This window comes from Peromyscus leucopus, chromosome 22, assembly GCF_004664715.2.
Source record: "Peromyscus leucopus breed LL Stock chromosome 22, UCI_PerLeu_2.1, whole genome shotgun sequence".
NCBI classification, from domain to species: domain Eukaryota; kingdom Metazoa; phylum Chordata; class Mammalia; order Rodentia; family Cricetidae; genus Peromyscus; species Peromyscus leucopus.
This window is the reverse complement of record NC_051081.1, coordinates 55385600-55406657: the sequence shown is the minus strand read 5'-3', so window position 1 is coordinate 55406657 and position 21058 is coordinate 55385600. Positions and strand designations below refer to the sequence as shown.

At 44.6% G+C, this 21058-nt stretch overlaps 1 pseudogene; it reads right to left on the bottom strand.

The window, feature by feature from the left end:
- Positions 1-3666: 3666 nt before the first annotated feature.
- Positions 3667-12403, bottom strand: LOC114709767 (annotated as a pseudogene).
- Between the last annotated feature and the right edge of the window lie 8655 nt (positions 12404-21058).

Sequence of the window (21058 nt, the reverse complement as noted above, 5' to 3'; positions counted from 1 at the left end):
CTGTCTGCTATGGATGGTCAGTGAAGAGTGCCTCCATCCTCATTGAAACAAATGAACAAGCAAACACACATGGCTGTGAAGATGCGTGTTGCCGTGGTTCATGAAGAGGGAGGAGGCATGATAAGGGTGGACATTGACCCTCCCGCAGGCCTGGGCTTAGCGAACCCTCTCTCCTACGCTGATGCTGCCTCTCTTCTAATTGTTCCCCGTGCGGCACACAGGCTTCTGTGTCTGATGTCATCCTCTTGCCTGGCTCTGCCTTTGTTGCCTGTATTGTTGGTGCCCCAGCCAGAAACTCATTGCCAAACTGTTTTCATGGAGTTTTCTCCCTGTGTTTTCTCCCCAGAGATTTACAGCTTTAGGTCTTCAGTTTGTCTTTAAGGCATTTTGAGTGTATTTTTGTGTTTTGTATAAGATATAGGTCCAATTTCATTCTGTTGCATATGAATATCTAGTTTTCTCAACATCTTTCTTGAAGAAGCTGTCTTTTGCTCATTGTGTATTCTTGGCACTTGGGGAAACATCTACAATACATAAGAAAAACTGACAACTCTATGGAACATAAAATAAAATCACTCTAAATTCAGACAAAGGAAGTGAGTAGGCATGGGCATTTGTCTCTAATGGACAGATAAATTGATAGGTGTCATGTCAATCAGGGTTTCCAGAGGAACTGACACAAGAGGAGATATATAGATACAGGTACTAATATAGTCATAAGAGAAGATTTACTGGGAATTTAGGAATTAGCTCATGTGTCTGTGTGGAGGAAAAGAAGCCCTACCATGGGTTGGAGGACCAGGGAAGCTGGCAGTGTGGCTCAGTCTTGAACCAGGAGCCTCTGGACCAGGGAAAAGGCTGGAATACTACTGTAAGATGGGAAGTCTGGACCTAGAGAGATTACTTATTGGTTAAGGGAAGCTGCACAATCATGAAAACTGAAGTTAAGATCTCAGTATCCACCTGAGAAGTTGTGTATCACTTGTCATGCACATACCTAGTATCCCAGCTCTGAGGAGGGCAGGGGCAGGGTAGCTGGCTTCTAACATAGCCAAGCAAATGTGAGATCCAAGTTCAGAGAGAGAGAGAGAGAGAGATCCTATGTCAAAGGGACCAGCAGAGAGTTAGTTATAGGAGACAAGACCCAACACTTGCTCTGGCCTTTCTTCATATGCTTGCAAACGTGTGCATGGGATCTCATGCACAAGACTCATGTGCACACACCAAAAGTCTGAGGATCCAGGAAATTTCTGATTCAGTTCCCGGAGTCCAAAGTTCAGACAACTGCAAAGCCTGTGTCCTGAAGAAAACATCACTGCTCCAGAGGAAAGAGCAAATTCACTTGGCCTCTGCCTATCATTTCTCTAGGGGCCCTTGGCTGACCCACATGGGTGAAGGTGGATTTTCCTCACTCTGTCTACTTTCAAATGCTGATTCTGTTCTTGGCTGTGACCTGGGAACCAACTCAAAATTAAAGTGACATGACCCAGATTCCAGAACATATCTTAGAGAACCAAGGGTGTCTCAGCTCTTGACAAAAAAAGAGGTCACAGACACAGGTAGGTATCAGCTCTCAGGAAGAACCATGGCTGCCCTCGAGATTCAGAGATGAAGACATATGATATTCAAAGTCAATGGGAAATCTACCCTGTTTGGTCCCTAAATTTGGAAAGTATACTTCTTGAGCAACGTGTTCCATTTCAGAGGTAATGAATGTAGTAAGAAGAGATCAGAGGAAACAAAAGTAAAAATAAACAATGAGCTTGAATTTCAGAAAACATGTTTGTCTTCACTTGAAATATTAGTTTCCTGTGTTTTGTGGGGACCGGGTCCAGGGCTTTTTTTTTTTTTCTTTTAATAGAACCTACACAGAGATAGCACTCTTATCTAAAATGATGTGGTATTTGCACAGAGCCTACATCATCTCCCACATTTCTTAAATTACCATGCAGTACTTAGAAAGCCCAATACAGTAGATGCGCTGTGGAAAGAGTTGTGATGCCATATTGTTCAGAGAGTAAAGATGGAGGGGGAGGAGACACTTTTTGAAAAATGTATTTTTTTTTCAGTTCATGGTTGACTCTTCAGGTAGGGAAACTGTGGATACAGCAGGCCAGCTGGATTTATTCATCTTTGGGTTCTTTTCTCTATAAAGATTTATTTATTTTTCAAGTATATCTGTATGTATGTATGTGTGTGTGTGTGTGTGTTTGTGTGTGTGTGTTTGTGTATGTATATGCATGTGTGTACATGGGCATTGCAGGTGCCTTCAGAGGCTAGAACATGATATCAGAGCTCCTGGAGCTAAAGTTACAGGTGGTTGTAAGCTATCAGATGTGGGTGCTGGGAGCCAAACTCTGGTCCTCCAAAAGACCAGCAAGTGCTCTTAACCGCTAAGTGATCTCTCCAACCTCTGCATTTCCTTTTGCTTAATTTGTAATCTGTTTTTATAGTCCTGCCCCTACTGAAGCTGGTGACAGGTCCTCTGTTGCCCACAGAGGTCACATCAACCTCGTCTTAGCCAATCAATACTCAAGATCTTCCTTGGCCTGGCACCTGCCTCTAACCTCATCTTCTGCTTCCTCGTCTCTCATATTCTATGTCTCATATCATGAGGAATTACCAGCATGCCGTGGGGCGATCTTTTCTCAATTGCCCCATTAACTCTTACCTTCTTCTCTATATTGTCCCCAGTGGATCTTCTGCCTCAGTTCTAACCCATTAGATTTTGGCCAAAAGGAGGCTTGTTACAGCCATACTTGGAGATGTCATGGCTGCTCGCTCCTCACTGGGTCTTAGTAAAGTTGCCTTCAGGCTGCTGAGATACCCACTGTGCACCAACCCTAAGATATGCATGCATCCTCTTCTTTAATCCTTAAACACAGACCACAGGGAATTCATTCATAGCACAGAGAAGCACATCCTCCCAAGCATGTTCTCCTTCAATACCACACATTGTATTTCTTTTTTTCTGTGGGAGCAATGTTGACATGCTCTAGCTTTCTCAGTCCAAGGCAAGAGTAGATCATGCTCATCAATACAACCCCTCACTGGGGCTGGAAAGATGGCTCAGGGGGCACTGCTCTTCCAGAGGGCCTGAGTTTGATTCCCCACACCACCTTTCAATGGCTCACAGTTCTATAACTCCAGCTCCAAGAGGATCTGACACCTCTGGCCTCTGCAGGCATTTGTGTTCATGTGCAGATAACCACATATACATAATTAAAATAAAATTAAAACAAAGCAAAAATCTCTTGGTAAATGCATGCTTCCAAACTTAGTCAAATGCCACTTCGGAAGGAAGTAACAGACAAAGCTCATTGGCACCTCTCTCTCTCTCTCTCTCTCTCTCTCTCTCTCTCTCTCTCTCTCTCTCTCTTTCTCTCTCTCTCTTTCTCTCTCTCTCTTTCTCTCTCTCTCTCTTCTCTCTCTCTCTCTCTTTCTCTCTCTCTCTCTTTCTCTCTCTCTCAAGTGCAATGAACTTTGTTGATGATAGTCAAGAAAGCAGGGTTCCCTAAGCCCCTGCCATTCTTCTAGGGCCTGGGGATAGAAACTGTGAAAGGAGATGCTTGGTGTTGGGGGCTGAGGTGAGAGAAGGATTCCTCAGCTGCTGAGAGCCTTTCTCTTCTTCTCATGTTCTGGCTGGGGTGATTGGTCCAGAGTGTCTTACTCCTTGGAGGCCATGTAGGTCACAAGGCTCACCACCCTGTTGATGTAGCTGTATTCCTTGTCACACCAGGAAATGAGAGCAAAGCCAGCCCCAGAATCACTGTTAAAGTTGCAGGAGGAAATCTGGTCCTCAGTGCAGCCCAGAAGGCCCTTTAGTGGGCTCTCTGATGCCTCATTCACAACCTTCTCGATGTCATTGTCCGTGGCAGCTCTCTCCAGGCAGCATGTCAGATCCACAACCGAAATGCTGAGGGTAGAAACACATTTCCATGCCAGTGAGCATCCCGTTAAGCTCTGGGATGACCTTGCCTACAGGCTTGGCATTGCCAGTGGATGCAGGGATGATGTTCTGGGAAGCCTCACAGCCATCACTTCACAGCTCCCCAGAAGGTTCATCTACAGTCTTCTGTGTGGCAGTGATGGCACAGGCTGTGGTCATGAGTCCTTTTCCAAAGCCAAAGTTGTCATGGATGAGTTTGGCCAAGGGGGCTGAACAGTTGGTGCCTCAACATACATTGATGACAATCTTGAATGCGTTGCCATACTTCTCATGGTTCATACCCATCACAGACATGGGGCATCAGCAGAAGGGGCAGAAATTATGGCTCTTTTGGATCCACCCTTCAAGTAGACCCTGGTCTTCTCCACAGTGATGAAAATACCAGTAGATTCCACAACACACTCGTCACCAGCATCACTCCATTTGCTGTTGGTGGGACCTTGCTCCTGGAAGATGGTGATGGTCTTCCAATATTTCAGTCTAGGCAAACCAATTTCAGTGATCAACAATTCATGTCTTATGTAATGACATTTTCTCCCAACATTAGACTTCTGAATCAAACTGGTTTGTTTAGATAGAGCTTTCCTATGAAATGCTTTAGAGAACATTTAGTAGAAAGGATTAAGGTGGAATGGTGTTTCTATAGGAACTCTAGTTCTTTCTGCTTTTTCAAGCACCCTAGACCTTCTCCCATCTGAGATCCCTTAGGCCATGCCAAGAAGTTCAGATCTGTTCCTAATGGTGATGAGAAATCCCTCAGCAGGTTGTAATAGGTGAATGATCTGGCCACACTTCGTTTTCAAAAGACCATCTGGTTAGAAAGTCAGAATGTATTTGAACAAAATAAATCTGGAGGAATCCCTTTAAGAGTACTGTGTGGTTTCTAGAAAGATTTCAGTCTAGTGAAGAGACTTTAACCCAAAGTGAAGTCTGGCATCTGCCCTCGGCTCCTGGAAGGTCATTTCTTAACCTTGGTTGTAATTTCTGATAAAATAATTTTTGTTTGTTCGGGCCTTTGGGTCATGTACACAGAACTTAATAGCGGGGTTTAGGATGGGGCTTCTGCTTCTTATAGTATCAATTGGGACCTCTGGATGGAATGGAAACCGAGGTCTGAGATCAAATTTTTCACTTGGCAATTAGGGTGGTGCTGTTGAGCTCCACAAACACCCAGAGCACTAAAGGTTGGTTGCATGGCTGTTGTTGGCAATTCTTGGTGAACTGCAGCCCACATCTTGTGCCCACAACCCTTCCAGAAAGGAGACCTGGCAGTTCCATGTTTGAAACTCTGGTGGGCTCTGCCCTGTAAACGTCTCTCTTGGCTGGCTGCACTATGTGTTCTTTATCTGTTAATACAGCCATCACCAATATGTCCCTTGGGTCCTTTTTGTAGCTATTAAAACAGAGTAGGACATGGAAACTTAGTGTTAGAAGATAAGGTCATCTTAGGTACTACCTTCTGAAATTGGGGCCAGGGGTGAAGCCAAACTGTTCCTTAGGGTTTCAGAGGTCCATCCATCAAGGAATTGAAGTGGGATTGATTGAGAATGGACACATAGCTGAAACTTTTGACAGGAGCCACAGGCAAGGCTTGGGGACAGGTTGGGCAGGTTGAGTGAGTGGAGGAGAGTGTGGGATACAACTGTCAGGACACAGGCAAACCGTTTGGGTTTGTTTTGTTTTCTAGATATTTTCCCATAGCGCTCTGAACAATCTGGGACATTTTAGATACAAAACAAATGAGAAATGAAGGGCAGTCTGAGATCATGGGGTAATTCATACTGGATGGCCAGAGTGGGAAATGATAGTAGGCTGAGAAAGGAGCATTAGCTAGCAGTTAAAATGCCTCTGGTTTTTAAACGCATCCCAGAAACTATTTTATTTTAAACAGAATGCATGTTTAGAATTCACAAATGGGTGGTCACTGTTGGTTTGCTACATGCTTTTAAAGATGGCTGAGGTGGTTTTTTGATAAAGAAGTTAAATATTTTGATCATTGGCCCCATCAAGCTGAGCTGGGGGTTATTGCTCCACTTCAAGTTCACATTATGTCCGTCTGTGTGACAGACTCCATCTCTCTGCTCTCTAACATCTGGAACCCCCACAGACAGCCTGAGCCAAACTTACTTCGAGGGCCAACTCCTTGTGCTGTGGCCTGCTTGGACCACAGGACTTAGTTTTCACTCGTTCTTTGGTGACCGTGGCAGTGATGGAAGCCTGCCTATCCGGGGGTTTTGGTGAGCCATATCAAGACACTGGTTCAGGATTCCCTTGCCGATTGATTGAGATTTTTTTTTTTCTCATTTTTATACTCTTTACTCTAGAAAATTTAGAATCCACATGCCTCTCCTTGATGAGCCTTCTGCATTCACCATTGTCTCTCAGGGACTGCCCAGCCACAGTGGTAAGCTGAAAACAGTCAGAGGGGTAACATTTGCTCCCACCTGTTATCGGAGATCGTTTTAGTGTTTGTAGTAAAGTGAAGAACACCACCACTGTGGAACACATTTCAGGACTACTTCTCAGGAAGGTTAATTATAGCACCAGGCGACAAACACAAGATATGGTGTAAATTCTATCTGTCAGCTACATTAATTTCTTCTAGTTGCATTCTTGGTCAGTGAAAGAAAAATCTGCTTTTGCTAATCTGTTAAAATCCAATTTCAGGAGCTTTCCAGTTTAAAAAAAAAAATAAAAAGAACTTTGCAGCGTTAGTTCTAGGTACACATAACAAAAATCTCCTGACACAGTGGTTGTTACAAATTCTGTGAGGCTGAAGTGATCCTACTGAGAGATCGCATGCTTTCCGTAAGGTGGGCACAGCTACAGCTGTCCAGGAAAGAATGGAAGGAACTTACTAGACGTGAATTCCTGTTCATCACAGGCCTGGTGCTGTGCGGTGTGCAGTTCCGTCATAAACCTCCTTCAGAAACTTGCCTGTGTGTGTAAAAAAAGAAAAAGCCACCATGAAGCCAGAGGAGGTTGGCCCAGGAGCCCTTCCTGTGTTTTGGGGTTTGCTGCATGTGCTATGTTAATAGGACTCTTTTGGTTTGCCTGGCCTTTGGGTCACATCTATAACCAAATGGCATGACCTGGGATGTGGGCTCTGGTGTCTGCAGAGCTCTGGAGGGGCTGAGACTGAAATCAAGTTCTTTGTGAACAACTAATCAGGACTATGTCGTTGTCCTTGCCACCAGTTAAGACTCTGGACATCTGAACGAAGAGGGAAAGTGAATGAACAGGCTTTTTAAAGCCAACTGCCCCGGACTGGAATGTCAACCTCGGGCAGTCTCTCACTTCTCTGAACTTCCGTCATCTCGTCCACACAGTAGGGCAGCAGCAGCCATGCCCCACCCATCCCCCTTGGTGCTAGATAGGTGTTGTCTATAGCAGCCCAGCAGGTTCTCTTCCTGTGAGGCTGTGGGCTGGAGAGCTGCCTGCAAAAGACAGCTCCTGTGCGAGTTTCTCCAGAGGGTATTCGGCTGCTGGGTTAGCACTTCACACAAGGACGACTCGTGGAAAAACCTATTCTTTTTGTCTTTGGGGACAGACGTTCCTAAGGGGCCACTGGAACTGAAAAGGGAGAGCCAGAAGCAGAGCTGGGCGCTGGCTTTTGGGTTTTCTGGATTTGGGGTTTCCTTAAATGCTCCCAGAGGCCGAGGACATTGTTCCATCTAATTCAGACGCTGAAGCATCATTGAGCAAATAGCCAAACCATCTCGAGTGGGCTCATTACTGTTGCGTCAGTTCTATTTAGTTAATGTTGCATTTTATAAAATCGTATTTTTCCATACAGTAATTATGAGTCAAAGACAAAGGGAGGAAAATGTAAACTAATCAGTGCCCACATAGCAAATGGCATACCTAAACAAAGGCTTATGGGCTCAGCGATGGCCATGGCAGCCAGCTTTCCAAGCCTAGGTTCTGAGTGAGCATTTCTCATGCTGACAGCTCCTCTCTTGGTTCTCTTCAGTCCTTGGGCAGAGTTAAGGAAGTTAGCTGACTGCATCTGGGCACGGAGGTCTGTGTTCCCTGTGGTACCATGTTTCAGCTTTCTGGACAGCAGTGTGGTCCTACCTCTGGGTCTTCACCAGCGGGCTCAGCTGCAAGGGCTCAGCAATGATCTGGCCAGCTTGTGTACCTTCCTACCCCTGGAGGATCATGGGGCACATAAGCTGTGGCTGTTAACTTTAATGGGAGCTGTGAGCGCTTCTGTGGTGATTTAGTCACTCATTGGAGACCCCGACAGTTTTGCTCTGACTTCTGAATTAGAAGCTTCTTGAATTTAGGCCATTAGGACTTCAGTTGCCTCTCAAAGTCATACACTACACCAGGCTGATCCACTCTGCTGAGTGGAATACTTTAATGGAATTTCCCTGAATCCAAAAGGAAGGGGCAATGTCCACCTTTTCATAGGCACTTCCATGCACAGGCATCTGAAGACTGGTTTCCTCATATATTGTCTCTGGTACCCCTCAGAGAAGAAACCACCATTATGATTGAAAGCAGCTTTATCTGTCCAGGAGATAAAGCAGTGAGCCCCAGATGGAGCCTTGGAGGCAAATTTCTGTGTATTCGTTTCTTTTGTGCACACCGTTTGAAAGGCCACCCATTTTCAAAAGCATCTGTTATGTCATCTCTAAGATTTGTCCACTTCCTGGATGGCCCTTAGGATTGCTGCCCATAGCAGATCATTTGGTATCTTCAAACAGTTCAGTCCACACCGATATTGTCCTTCTGCCAATTAGGCTGAGTTCAGGGAGGTGACAAGCAGTGAGTGATCTTCCTTTCCATGTACCCCTGGGTCTCTTCCAAACAATGATGCTGTGTGTGAGTTCAGCCTTAGGAGTGAACCTTGTTAGACACACCTTTCTGGTGACCACCCTTAGAGTTTCTGTAATCTGTCTTCGCAGTGAACTTGGGGCTTTTTATATCTGGGAAGGTTCACTGATATTCTGAAACTAATCTTGGTTTGATATATATTCATGTAGTCAGTGAGAAAAGCCAGCCAGAAGCAGGTATTAAAGGTCCTGAAGACACTGGACTAGACTCCCTGATTTACTTGTTATCCAGATAGTCTGAAAGATACATGAGGACCCCAAAGACAAACTCAGCTAGGTGTGAGGAATGTGCCACACACAAAAGTCTTGTGAAAATATGTATAATTCTGTACTCTTCTATGGGACTGCCATCATACAAGATGACCTCAGGATCCTTTCAGCATCCTAGTACACTATGACTTCTGCATGGAAAATATTGCTGCCTGTTCCTCGTGTCTTGCCTAAAAGCATGTTCTTCCTGCCCTACGGAAACATTGCCTGCACCTCTATGTAATGAATTTTCTTGCTGAGACCCCAGACTCACAGCCATGCTGTAACCACTTAGAATAGAACCTTCCATACCACTGTGCATACTTGTTGGTTGTTTCTACTCTTTTTGGGGGACCTACCACCCAGCTCCCAATAAATTTTTCACAGAGGCTTATTCTTATTTAGGAATGCCCGGCCTTAGCTTGGCTTAGTTTCTAGCCAGCTTTCCTTCAATTAACCCATCTATCTTTTACCTCTGGGCTTTCCCCATTCTTTAACTTCTTTAAATCTTACTCCCTGGCTTGCTGTGTAGCTGGGTGGCTGGCCTCTGGAGTCCTCCTCCTACTCTGACTGCTCAATCTTCCCCTCCCAGTTTTCTCCTATATATTCTCTCTGCCTGCCAGCCCCGCCTATCCTTTATCCTTCCTTGCTATTGGCCATTCATTATTAGACCATCAGATGTTTTACACAGGCACAGCAACACAGATTCACAGAATTAAACAAATACAACCTAAACAAAAGTAACACACCTTAAATTAACACTCTACTACACACACTCACCCTTACCAGCCATCCCATGGTATAATAGTGTCAGAAAATGCCCCCTTGTGGGATTGCAGAGGCCAGTCCAAAGGGCTTGGGGATCGCAAACAGTGTACATTTGTCTTAGAGTGCTTTACACATACTGTGATTGAGTGTGTGTGTGTGTGTGTGTGTGTGTGTGTGTGTGTGTGTGTAACGTACTTACAGTGTATACAGTGGCAGTTACTGTTTTCATCACGTTATCTCTGTCTACAAGAATCTCTGTAAGACACAAATTGTTGTTCCTCCTGTTTCAGAGACAGAAAGAGATTAGGAAATGTGCCAAGTAACAAGGCCAGGTTTCACCTGCCCCTGGCCTGTTTTATGCAATTTTACGCAGAGTCTTAATGATGCTCTGGCTGGCCTGGAACTACTTGCTCTGTAAACCAGACTGGCCTTGAACTTGCAAACCCCTCCTGCCTCAGCCTTTTGAGTGCTAAGATCACAAGTGTGCATCATAGAACATGAGTCCCACATCTGGTTATTTTAGACTCTTGACCTTTGAGCTTAACTGTGCCAAACCAAACAAACTATATGAACGAACACACACACACACACACACACACACACACACACACACACACACAAACACACACGTCCCATCATGAATTCTGAGACTGTTCTATGTGAAGGAAACCATGTGGTGGGGCATGGCTGTTCCATTTCATTCTCTTTCCTAGATTAAATGAAAAAATGCATTGAAATCATCTTGTAAACCATAAAATATTGTGTATCAAGTATGTCTATAAATGCACACATTTTTATACACATGAGTAAGAGCTGATCCCCCAGGAATTCCTAGCATCATGTGCCTCCTAGTAAAGACTTGGCATTTCTTGGGGTTCCTGGAGGGTGGGAACACACATATGTATTCACAAGTCATTAGTATATTCTGTTAATGTTTCATTGAAATGAACAGGACGGCCACACATGTCCATACACACATACATACAGGCTACTGTTACCTTTTGGGGGATGTTTGCTCAAAAGTCTGAGCTTGGTTAGGCCCCTGCTGTGACTTGGGGCAGCCTTGCACAGGTATGAGCGTTGGTGGGAACTGATATTCTAACTAATGGAGAAAAATGATAAGGCAAATAGAAAAAAAAAAAATCACAAAAATAACGTTGTTTGATCTTGGTTCCAAAATAATAGCTTGAGCAGAAGAGGGTGAAAGCGAGGTGCTTGGGTGGTTTAAGGAATGGCGGGAGGGGAGAAAAGGTCTTTGCAACACCCACCTCTCACCGCAGCCGGCTGTGTTTGGCTCCTGCCCACAGGAGCGAGGTGCAGAGCTGCCTTGAGAGGTGTTAGGGACCTGCTTCTGCAGACAGTGTCGTTGCAGAAGCACTTGGCCCAAAGCAGACCGGCAGGCCTCGTTGAAGTCTGCTGACTTCACCTTTATTCTCTTAACACTCTAAAGTGTAAGAACTGGAGCTCAGAGACGGGTTTTTCCACGCTGGTGGCTCGGTTTCTGTGTGAGCTTGTGTGGCTAGAATCCGCTTCCGCTTTGCTTGTCAATTTGTAATCGGCTTCTATGCTGAGCCGATGGGAGAGGCAGGAGAGGAGTGTGATGGGCTGTCTTACTGGGACACTGGGGGGAAATGGGACAAGACCCTTCCCGGGGCAGGAGAACACAGGCAAGGGCTTCCCATGACCTCTGAAAGTTTGCAAACTCTGAGCCCCAATCTCTGATCAATTAGCTAACTAGCTCCCCCTCTTGACACTCTCTTAACAGATAAAAAGTGCACAGCACTCTGAAGCCATGGTGCAAGGAGCCAGGACACAAGTCTCCGGCCAATGTTAGGAGCGTTTTCTTAGAAACTAAGACTGAAAGTCAACAACAAAAATAAAAACAAGATGATGCAATGAAACCTATCTGCATGCCAAATAACATGTAGCCGTCATCGTGTTGATGACGCATGGTGCTTCCCAGGCATCTTTTTCCTTAAAAGATACTTTGAAAGAGCCTGTAAAGAAAAGATCACCGATCTCCACAAAACTAGTTAAAAGTCACTTCTGACTTAAAGAATTAAAGACAGCAAGGGCGTTGATCACAGAATAAGATGCCACCCCACCCACTTGAGTCATTGATTTTTCAGTCTGCTGAAGTCCTTAACATTATTTATTCTGGCTACTGAGTTGAAAAATTTCAATCTCCCTTTTTTTGTTTTTTACATTTGTCTTAAACCAGAAACAAAGAACTAAACCAGGACAACAACAGGGATTTTTTTCCTTCACAAGCAACTATGCCACTCCACATTTTAGAGGACAATAGGAGAGATGAAGTGACCCAGGCTGGGATGGGGTCTCGCCCTCTCTGTAAGTCAGTACCTGGTTGCATATTTGAATCACGAAGAGCATTTTTATAAATCCTTGGTGTTTGGCCTCCATCTTTGAAGCTTTGCTATCTGAGGTCTAGTCTCATATCAAAGTCCCACAGTGAATGCAAATGCACAGCTGCCCCCGGGGAGCCAGTAGCCTGCTCACTGCGCATGCCCAACGCTGCACTCCGGCCCTCTCCTGGCTCCCTTCGTTTGCTCTGATCCGGGTCATCCTTGGCCTCCATCGTCTCATATTCACATGTGGCTAGCACAAGGCTTGTTGCGGTTAGCACACCAGTCATTGCCAACAGGTGATGGCATCAGCACCTTGACCCTTTTGCTGGCATGGGAATAAAGCTTCAGTTCTGTTAGGAGGGGCTACGACTTAGGGCGGAGACAACAAACATTGCTTTTTCTCATCGTTCTAGATACTGGAAGTCAAAGATCCAGTGTGGGCAGAGCTGCTTCTGGAGCCAGCTTCCTGGGCTTCTAACAGCTGCCCACCCTGTGTCTCCACATGGTCTTCCCTCTGGGAGTCTGAATCCTGATGTTTTCTGTTAACAGTTGTAGTCACAGTAGATTCAGATATAGCCTATGGGAATCATTTTACTTTACCTCTGAGAGAGAGAGAGACAGAGAGACAGAGACAGAGAGACAGAGAGACACAGAGACACAGAGACAGAGACAGAGAGACAGAGAGAGACACAGAGACAGAGACACAGAGAGAGAGACAGAGAGACACAGAGACATACAGAGAGAGACAGAGACAGAGAGAGAGACAGAGAGAACAGGTGTATATGTGTATGTGGAGACCAGAGGACAATAGATCCTCTTGTTTCCTGACTACAGGGATTATACTTGTGAGCCACCATACCAGCCTCTTTATTTTACTTGGGTATTGAGAATTAAACTTGGATCCTCATGCTTGCAAAGGAAGCTCTTTCTCAACAGAACCATTCCCTACTCCTTAAGGGCCCCTGTTTTCAGGACCGTTCATATCCTCAGGCATTGTGAGTTAGAGACTGACCCTGTAAACTCTGGGAGTAGAGTCAGCCAGACAAAGGGGTGTCAGCATTGGCAGCATGCATGTGTCCATGGCAACTCTCTCAGACCTATGACTGGAAAAACATATTAGAGAAATTGACTTGCCCAAATCACATTGAACCCTCTTCCTGGGCTCTCTTATTCAAATAATCAAAATGGATACCACTTCCTAGCCCGCCCCTCCTCTGTAGCTAAACCCCTGATGACCACTAGCCTGAAGAGTGTCCCCAAAGGCTTGCCTTTCAATCAGATGTTCACAGCATCACACTGCTTTCGCCCAGGGCCTTAGGAAGTGGGGAGCCCTCCCCCATCCTTCCGGCAGGTGGAGTAAGGGCCTCTGCTTCCTCTCTAGGTGTTTTAAGGTAACTCATTGTCTTCAGGTGCCCAGATCGCATGGGTCAAGACCGCTGGATGAAACACGCAGCTCTTCTTGACACTGGGAGATGAGGTTTTTTCTTTGTCTCATTTGCTGCATCTTTTGGATTTTTTATTTTTGCTCTTCTCCAAGTTGGACTCAAAATCTCATTGGTGTTTTTGCTTTGGAATTCTCCTTCGTTCCCTACATGGTTGCCTTGGACAAATTCCCAGTTTTATTCCTATAGGAAACGTTCTGGAAGATCCAATCTCTCAAAGCTTCTCGGGCTTTTCCCACACTCCATATTTCAGGTGCCACCCTTGCTTAGCTGGCTAGGTTAGGTTTAGGACTGTGAGCTTGTTTTTGCTTTCCTGGGCTTTCTAGAAATTTTTATATATGCTGAGTGAATCCTCCAATTAATGAGTGCTTCAGAATACACGTTTCAAGTTCTCTTCTATACTTTATCCTTTTAGAAATCTCAGCGTAGCATCAAGACTAAGACCAGTCCATCAGCAGCAGTAATAATGAAGCTTCATTTTGGGCTCTCTGGGGGCATGGACCATATGTCAGTTTCTGACATTGAGTAGCTACACATTCCAAGTCCCGTGAATGGCACTGAAGTAGCATGATTGATGTCACACTTCCCTGTCATTGTTGGAAGGGACCTGAGACCCTTTCTGGTTAGAAGTGACTCACATGCAGGAAACAGAAATGAACAGGCAGAGGGAACAGGTGTGATGGGGCGGAGCCAGGGTCAGTGTTAATGCCTATGTGCTTCAGTCGGGCTGCACACACAGGCTGTATTTCATTCTCTTCCACTTAGATTATCTGGGCATAGCCTGCATTTGAAAAATGAGCAGTGATATGGATGTTAGGATTTTTAAACACTGTTGTTTTCAAAGCACAGTCCTCAGACAAGAGCGTGTAGTCTGCAGGCAATGGGGGAGCGAGTCTCCCATAATAAAAGAGCTGGCTTGAGTTTCCTGATGGCTGGCCCCTCTCAACTCCTAGCAACCATCTGGATGTCTGCATGGAGGCCAGATTGCCTGTTATGTCCACCAAGTGAGTTGCTGTGCCCTGGAACAGCAAAATAGAAAACAGCAACCCGAGAAGCCTGTCACCTCCCTGTCATCCCTGTGGCAATCAGCCTTCTTCCAACTTTCAGACGTCGAGTTGGTCTCTGTGAATTTGGAGAATGACAGCTGTAGGGAGCGTAAGGGCACATGGAGAGGGTCAGGCAGGCAGATGCATTTGGACAAGACTCAGATGAGGTGGTGATAGGGCAGGGTTCCAGCTGAGGAAGCCACAAGGCGCCATCTCCAGGGTTCTCTGCACACTCACTTAAGAAAACAATACCTGCTTATTGGTTGAATAACAGTTTTCTTCTCCCACTATACTTTATTGAATAGAAGGTGGGTGTTTGGGGCCTTTGTCTGCTGCTCCAAGCTCTGCAACTCCTTCTCTTTTGTTTCTGAGAATGAGCAAGTCATGGAAAGGCTGAAAAGCCTCTTCATTTAAGAAAAGAGAGGATGCTGGCATGATTTGGCATTTAATTGGGGCTTGCTGCCTGTTCTGGATTAGTGGGTCCTCTCTTTCTTGGAATGTGGGTGTTGTGACTTTCAGGTTTCTTCCTAAGTTGTGATCATTTGCTGTGGGTTATTTCTGCAGCACTAGTCTTTCTACAGGAGGGAGCTCAGCTACAACACCACACCACAAATATTTCCTCACCTAAAATGGCAGCCACTTAGCAAATCGGTTGAAGTAATTTCACATCACAGGCCTGAGTTTTATGCCTATTCATAAAATACCCTTCTCAAAAGTGCCTGATGAAATATATTTTACAGGCTGCTACACAGGGTGAGCATCTCACTGATCATTTCGTCTGCCTGAAAACTTATTTACTAACTTTTTTTATTGTGATAACATATGAACACTGATCACCACAGAAAAGGGATGGTATACTTAGATAATTAATGCAACAGTCAAAAATCCCTAACTGCCTTCAGGATTTAGCTTGCAATATACTTTTCAATTGGACCACAGTGTGTGTGTGTGTGTGTGTGTGTGTGTGTGTGTGTGTGTGTGTGTGTCCGTCCTTTTGTTGACATAGGAAGAATTTGTGTGTCTCTCAGAGAAAATTCTCATGAGGTAGGATTGCTCCTTCTCGTTGCTGTAACAACATTCCCTAACAAGAACAACGTGAGGGAGGTGGGTGGTTTATTTTGGCTCACGATTTGAAGTTACAGTCCACCATGGAAGGGAGGTGTGGAGGCAGGAGCCTGAGGTAGCTGGCCACAGTGGATCTGCAGCCCGGGAACAGAGAGAGAGGGGCGTGCTGGTGCTCTTCCTGCTATCTTCTCTTTGTTGACTTCAGAATCCCACCTGTGGAAGGATGCTCCTGACAATTAGGAGGCATCTTCACACTTCAGCTGCCCTACCTAGACGCTCTCTCAGAGGCACATGCAGAAGTTGCCTTCTAAATCCCACCAAGCTGACAATCAAGCTTAACCTCCCAGATGGAGTCTAGCTTACTTACAGAATGGACACCTACTATTCTGTTTCCTCATTCAAAGGTTTCAGAGGTGTGGACACGGTCTGTGTGGGAAAGGAAGAGTTTACTTGAAAACTTATGCTAATTCCCCAAATGTGTCTATGAAGCGTCATGCTAGACTGACAGTAGGAAAGACATAGACTTTCTTCGATGAAACTCTGAGTATTGGTCACAATGTAGAATACACATGTATACATGTAAATATGCACATGTACACAATAGCAGAATACATGCACACAAATCCATGTGTGTGTGTGTGTGTGTGTGTATGTATACATATACTTATATAGAGCATAGTAACATTATGCAGTTACACACCCAACACACATGGGTATATACATGCATTAAGTAATTTGCATTATAGGGAGTTACATTTGTGATTGCCTACATTAACTTTCCTTACATTCAAACATAGCTCTTGATCACATTTTATTTATTTGTTTTGAGATAGAATCATGGGTAGCCTAAGCTAGCTCTGAACTCTCTGAGTAGCTGAGAATGATCTTGAACCTCTGATCCTCTTGATCCCCCTTCCTGAGGACTGGGATTACAGGCATTGACCACCATACCCAGTGTATGTGGTGCAAGCACTCTACCAAATGGACTACATCTCCAGCCCCCTGTTCACTTTTTACCCCCGATTCCTTCTCTGTTTAAACAGTGTGTGTTGGAGAGCACTACCCTTCTAGGAAGAATGCCTAGCTATCCTTTTCTATTCTACCTGCTAGGTCCTCTTCCATTTGAACTCAGGTCTAGAATCCTATTTTGCTATGTCCATGATTAAACTGGGCTACTCCACAGCAGGGGCTGTGCAATGATCGAATCTTATCAGAACCTTCATCTAGTGACCAGGATGAGGATGAGTTTGTCTCTGGAGTGGATGGACCGCTCTTGGACTCCAGAACTGCTCTAAAGTCTTGAGGTGGAGAAGGGTCCTCTACCTTCCAGCTGTATCACCACAGATTGGTCTGTCCTGAGTACCATAGTTCTGTGTCTGGGTGGCATTTGCCATTGAGAACTCTTAACAGGGCTTGTAAGAGAATGCCTGGGACCAGGGCAGTAGGTAGCACTGAGTAAGAGATGGGGGTTATCATGGAAAGAGAAAGCCAGGTTGATACACTCAGGGAATTGACAACCCAAAGGCCAATTAGACAGTTGAGGTTTCCATTTGGATAGGAGATGAGGGCTATGAAGCTGTTTGGGGACAAATGGGAGATGTACTTCAGCATGAAGAGGAAGGAAAATGTTCTCGAACACACTACTAAGTGTTGTTGGGTGCAGTGTGGTGAGTTAATAAAGTGTAAATTCTGAAGCTCCAATGTGAGAGGGAATCTCAACTCATCTACCAGTTACGTGGACCTGGGACAATCTCTGTAACTTTCCTTTTCTTCATCTCTAAAAGGAATCCAAATTCCTGCCTCCCCCAAGGGCTGTAATATGCAAAGCTGTGCAAAACATTGGGAGTGCTGCCTGGGATCTGAGACTGCACTGTGAGGATTTACGTATCGTTGCCTTACCATCACTGCCAAATTCTTCAGTTCTTAAGATGCAGGTTTGGGAGGCACTGCAATATAAACTCACAGTGAATTCCCCAATATGTCCATCAAGTGACCATTGTCCCAACTCCTCCAGCCATGAAGAACATACCTAGAAAACAATAAGGCAGTGACAAAAACTCTTTTATTCCATTGTTTCTAGCAGACGCATGTTATGTCAAACCCTGAGGCTGTGTAGGACAGGGATATACTTACCTTGCTGTTATAATGATATATAATTATACATGTGTGTGCGCACAGCGCGCACGCGCACACACACACACACACACACACATACTTGGCTAGAAAATTAAGTTGACACTAGGAGTCATTTGAAATATTAATGTAAAATGTAGTAGGTTAATTGGGAGTGACTATTACTAATGTGATATTAGAGTGGATTAATTAGTAATGACTGTTATTAATATATAATTAAAATATGAAATAAATAGTTTGCTTAGTTTGTGGAAAATCAAATAATATTGTTGGCTACAGATTTTGACTGATAAAAAACACTAACACGTATACTTAATACAAAAAAAATGCTTTATTCAGATAAAACACAAATCATAAAATATTCCCATAGATAGTTAAAGGTGCATGGTCACCCTTGTCTCCACTGCTGGGGCCTCAAAAGGGAGGAACAGGGGATCACCAGTTCCTTGTGATAATCCAGTCCTGCCTGGGGTCAGCCTGTGGCTTCCTTTCTCCAAACAGTGCTTGGATGTCTGAAAAAATGTCCTAAATCCTCAGTGATGAATTTTCAGGCATTCAGAACAGTTTTCCTTTTATTTAAAATGTCATGGTACAGCAGATTTGCCTAAATAGTTAGGCTGATGAAAGGAGTTAGCTTTTAAAAGAATTTTTACAAAATCTTTCCTATTCTGTCTTAATATTGAGAAAGTCTTCAAAGAGGCTTTTTCCCCCTAAGACAACTATGCCGTGAAGCTACATTTTCTTTTAAATATTAGTTAAAGTGCATTGACGTGTACTTAAATACTATTGAAAAGGTAGGATAATGTAGGAGGATATTTGTAAGGAGAGGGAAAAAAAACACCATCTCACTATTGAATAAAATTCTGTTCATTTTGGCACATTTTCTCCAGTGGGTTTTTTTTTTTTAATGAAGAACCAGTTTTAGGTTATAGTATTTATAGCATGAATAGTGTTTCTTCAGTTTTTATGCTGAAATAATTGTGACATAATTTTAAAGAATTGGAAATACCTAGGCCAACAGTAGGTCTTTGCCTCCCCTCAGCTCGTTCCAGGGAGGCATCTAAGCACCTGAAGAGCAGATTCCCACTGACCTTCAGGCGGTCTGGAGACCTCATTGTGAGTAATTAAACAGCTGACACTTACAGATGTGCTGGTATCTCACACATTACGCTGTGTCAGTGTCCGATGTGATAGGTCCTGTCCCCCACAGGCTTCTTCTATGTTTGAATGCTTGGTCCCCAGCCCATGGAGCTGTTTGGAAAGGTGGTGGAACCTTTAGGAGGTGGGGCCTTGCAGGAAGAGGTGGGGTCCTGGAGGCAGACTTTCTGGCTTTATAGCTTGGTATCGGTTCTCATTTACTCTCTGCTTCCGGTCTGCTGATGCAAAGTGACCAGCGGTCTCAGGACAGGACTCTGTCCACCGTAGGTACTCTCATTTGAAAAGGCAAGCGAGGACCCTGGACGGGGCCGACAGCTCACTGTCATTTGTACAGGCTGATGAGTAGAGAACCTGGAATCTAGCCGAGCACTCCTTGGCTGTCTGTGATGTTCTCTGGCTTTGCCACACCCTCCCTTTCTTGCCTATCTCTGGCACTGCCCCTTTTCTGTCTTTCACTCCATCGCTATCCTTGCTTCTTATCCAGGTGGAAGCAATGCTTAGCCTTTGTGAGACATCCTGAGTCTAATGAAGACAAAGAGCCTGCAGAGGTGCCCAGACTGGAAATCAGGTACCATTGGGAGCCCTAAGCATTCATTCCTAAGTTTGACATGGTTCTGCGAGACTTCGAGGAGATAGAATATTATGGTGCATAAAGACTCATTACTGAAAACCATGTTATGATGGAGGCTATGTGTCCATGATAGACCCACAGTGAGTGTGTGAGTTAGAAGGATTTATTTTATGTTTTAGAAAAGGCAGATTTGTCCTTGACTAGACATTTCAACCATAAGAGTCAGGAAGGAATAATTCTCCTTTTAGCTATGAACATAAATCCCCAAATTAAGAGACGGAAAACAGTTTGCTTTTAGGGAGTTTTTAAATATATGTTTCCCCAGGTGGTGAGTAACTTGTTTTATTAGATGCTGCCTTGATTTCAATGTGCCCTGTCTTGTTCTGAGTTTGACTCACTGACATCAGGGATGATGAGCAGGAGGCTACCAGGACCAAAGTCAAGGTGGAAATGGTGGATAAATGTCAAGACTGCAGTCAGCTACTGTCTGTCTTAGGATTTCTGTTGCTGGGACAAAACACCATGGACAGAAGCAAGTTAGGGAGAAGAGGGTTTGTCTGGTTTGCATGCCCCCCCCCATCCACAGTCCATCACTGAAGGAAGTCAGGACAGGAACTGAAACATGGCAGGAACCCGAGGCAGGAATCTGGAGTCTAAGTTGATACATCACAAGTAGATATAAAGTCCATTCTTTATTAATGACAAGAACTCGCAGTCAAAGAGGCAACTGTCCTGTTCCAGGTAGGCATTGGTGAGCCCTCCTACATTCTTCTCAGGAGCCCAATGTAGGGGATTTCTCCTGTGCCCTTCATCCACAGCTCTACTTGCCCAGGTCCCTCTTTACCTGATCCCATGCTTGGTGTTCAGAGCCATAGATTAAACCAAACCAAACACTCTTTTTTCAACTGACTGAGACTAGTTACCTGTGACTCTACTAGAAGTCTCATTTGTCCTCCTTGTAAGCCAGCTTCTTAGAAAGTCCTGAAGATTTCATCTCCATTACAGCACTCCAAGTTCACCATAACGCGCTCTGAAAACTGGTGGCATTCTGCAAACACCTACAGCTTAAAATATTCTAAGATCCTTAGTGTCACGGCCAAGGATAAGAATGGCTTTCTCAGGCTGAGAGACGCAACCGATAAAATGCTTGCTTTACAATCACAAGGACCCGAGTTCGATCCTCAGAACCTACAAAACAAAACAAAACACCCCCACATACACATACCGCAAACAAACAAAAAACAAAACATAAAACAAACAAAACAGAAAAACAAACACCACCACCAAAACCTGCTGAGCATATAGTGTCTGCTTGCGACCCCAGTGCTGGGGAGGCATATATGTGCCGATCTCTGGGGCTCATTGGTCAGCCAGCTAACCCTACTTGCTAAGATGCAGGCCAATGAGAGACCCTGACTCAAAACTGCAAGGATGAATGGCTTCCAAGAGAGATCACATTACCTTAAGTGG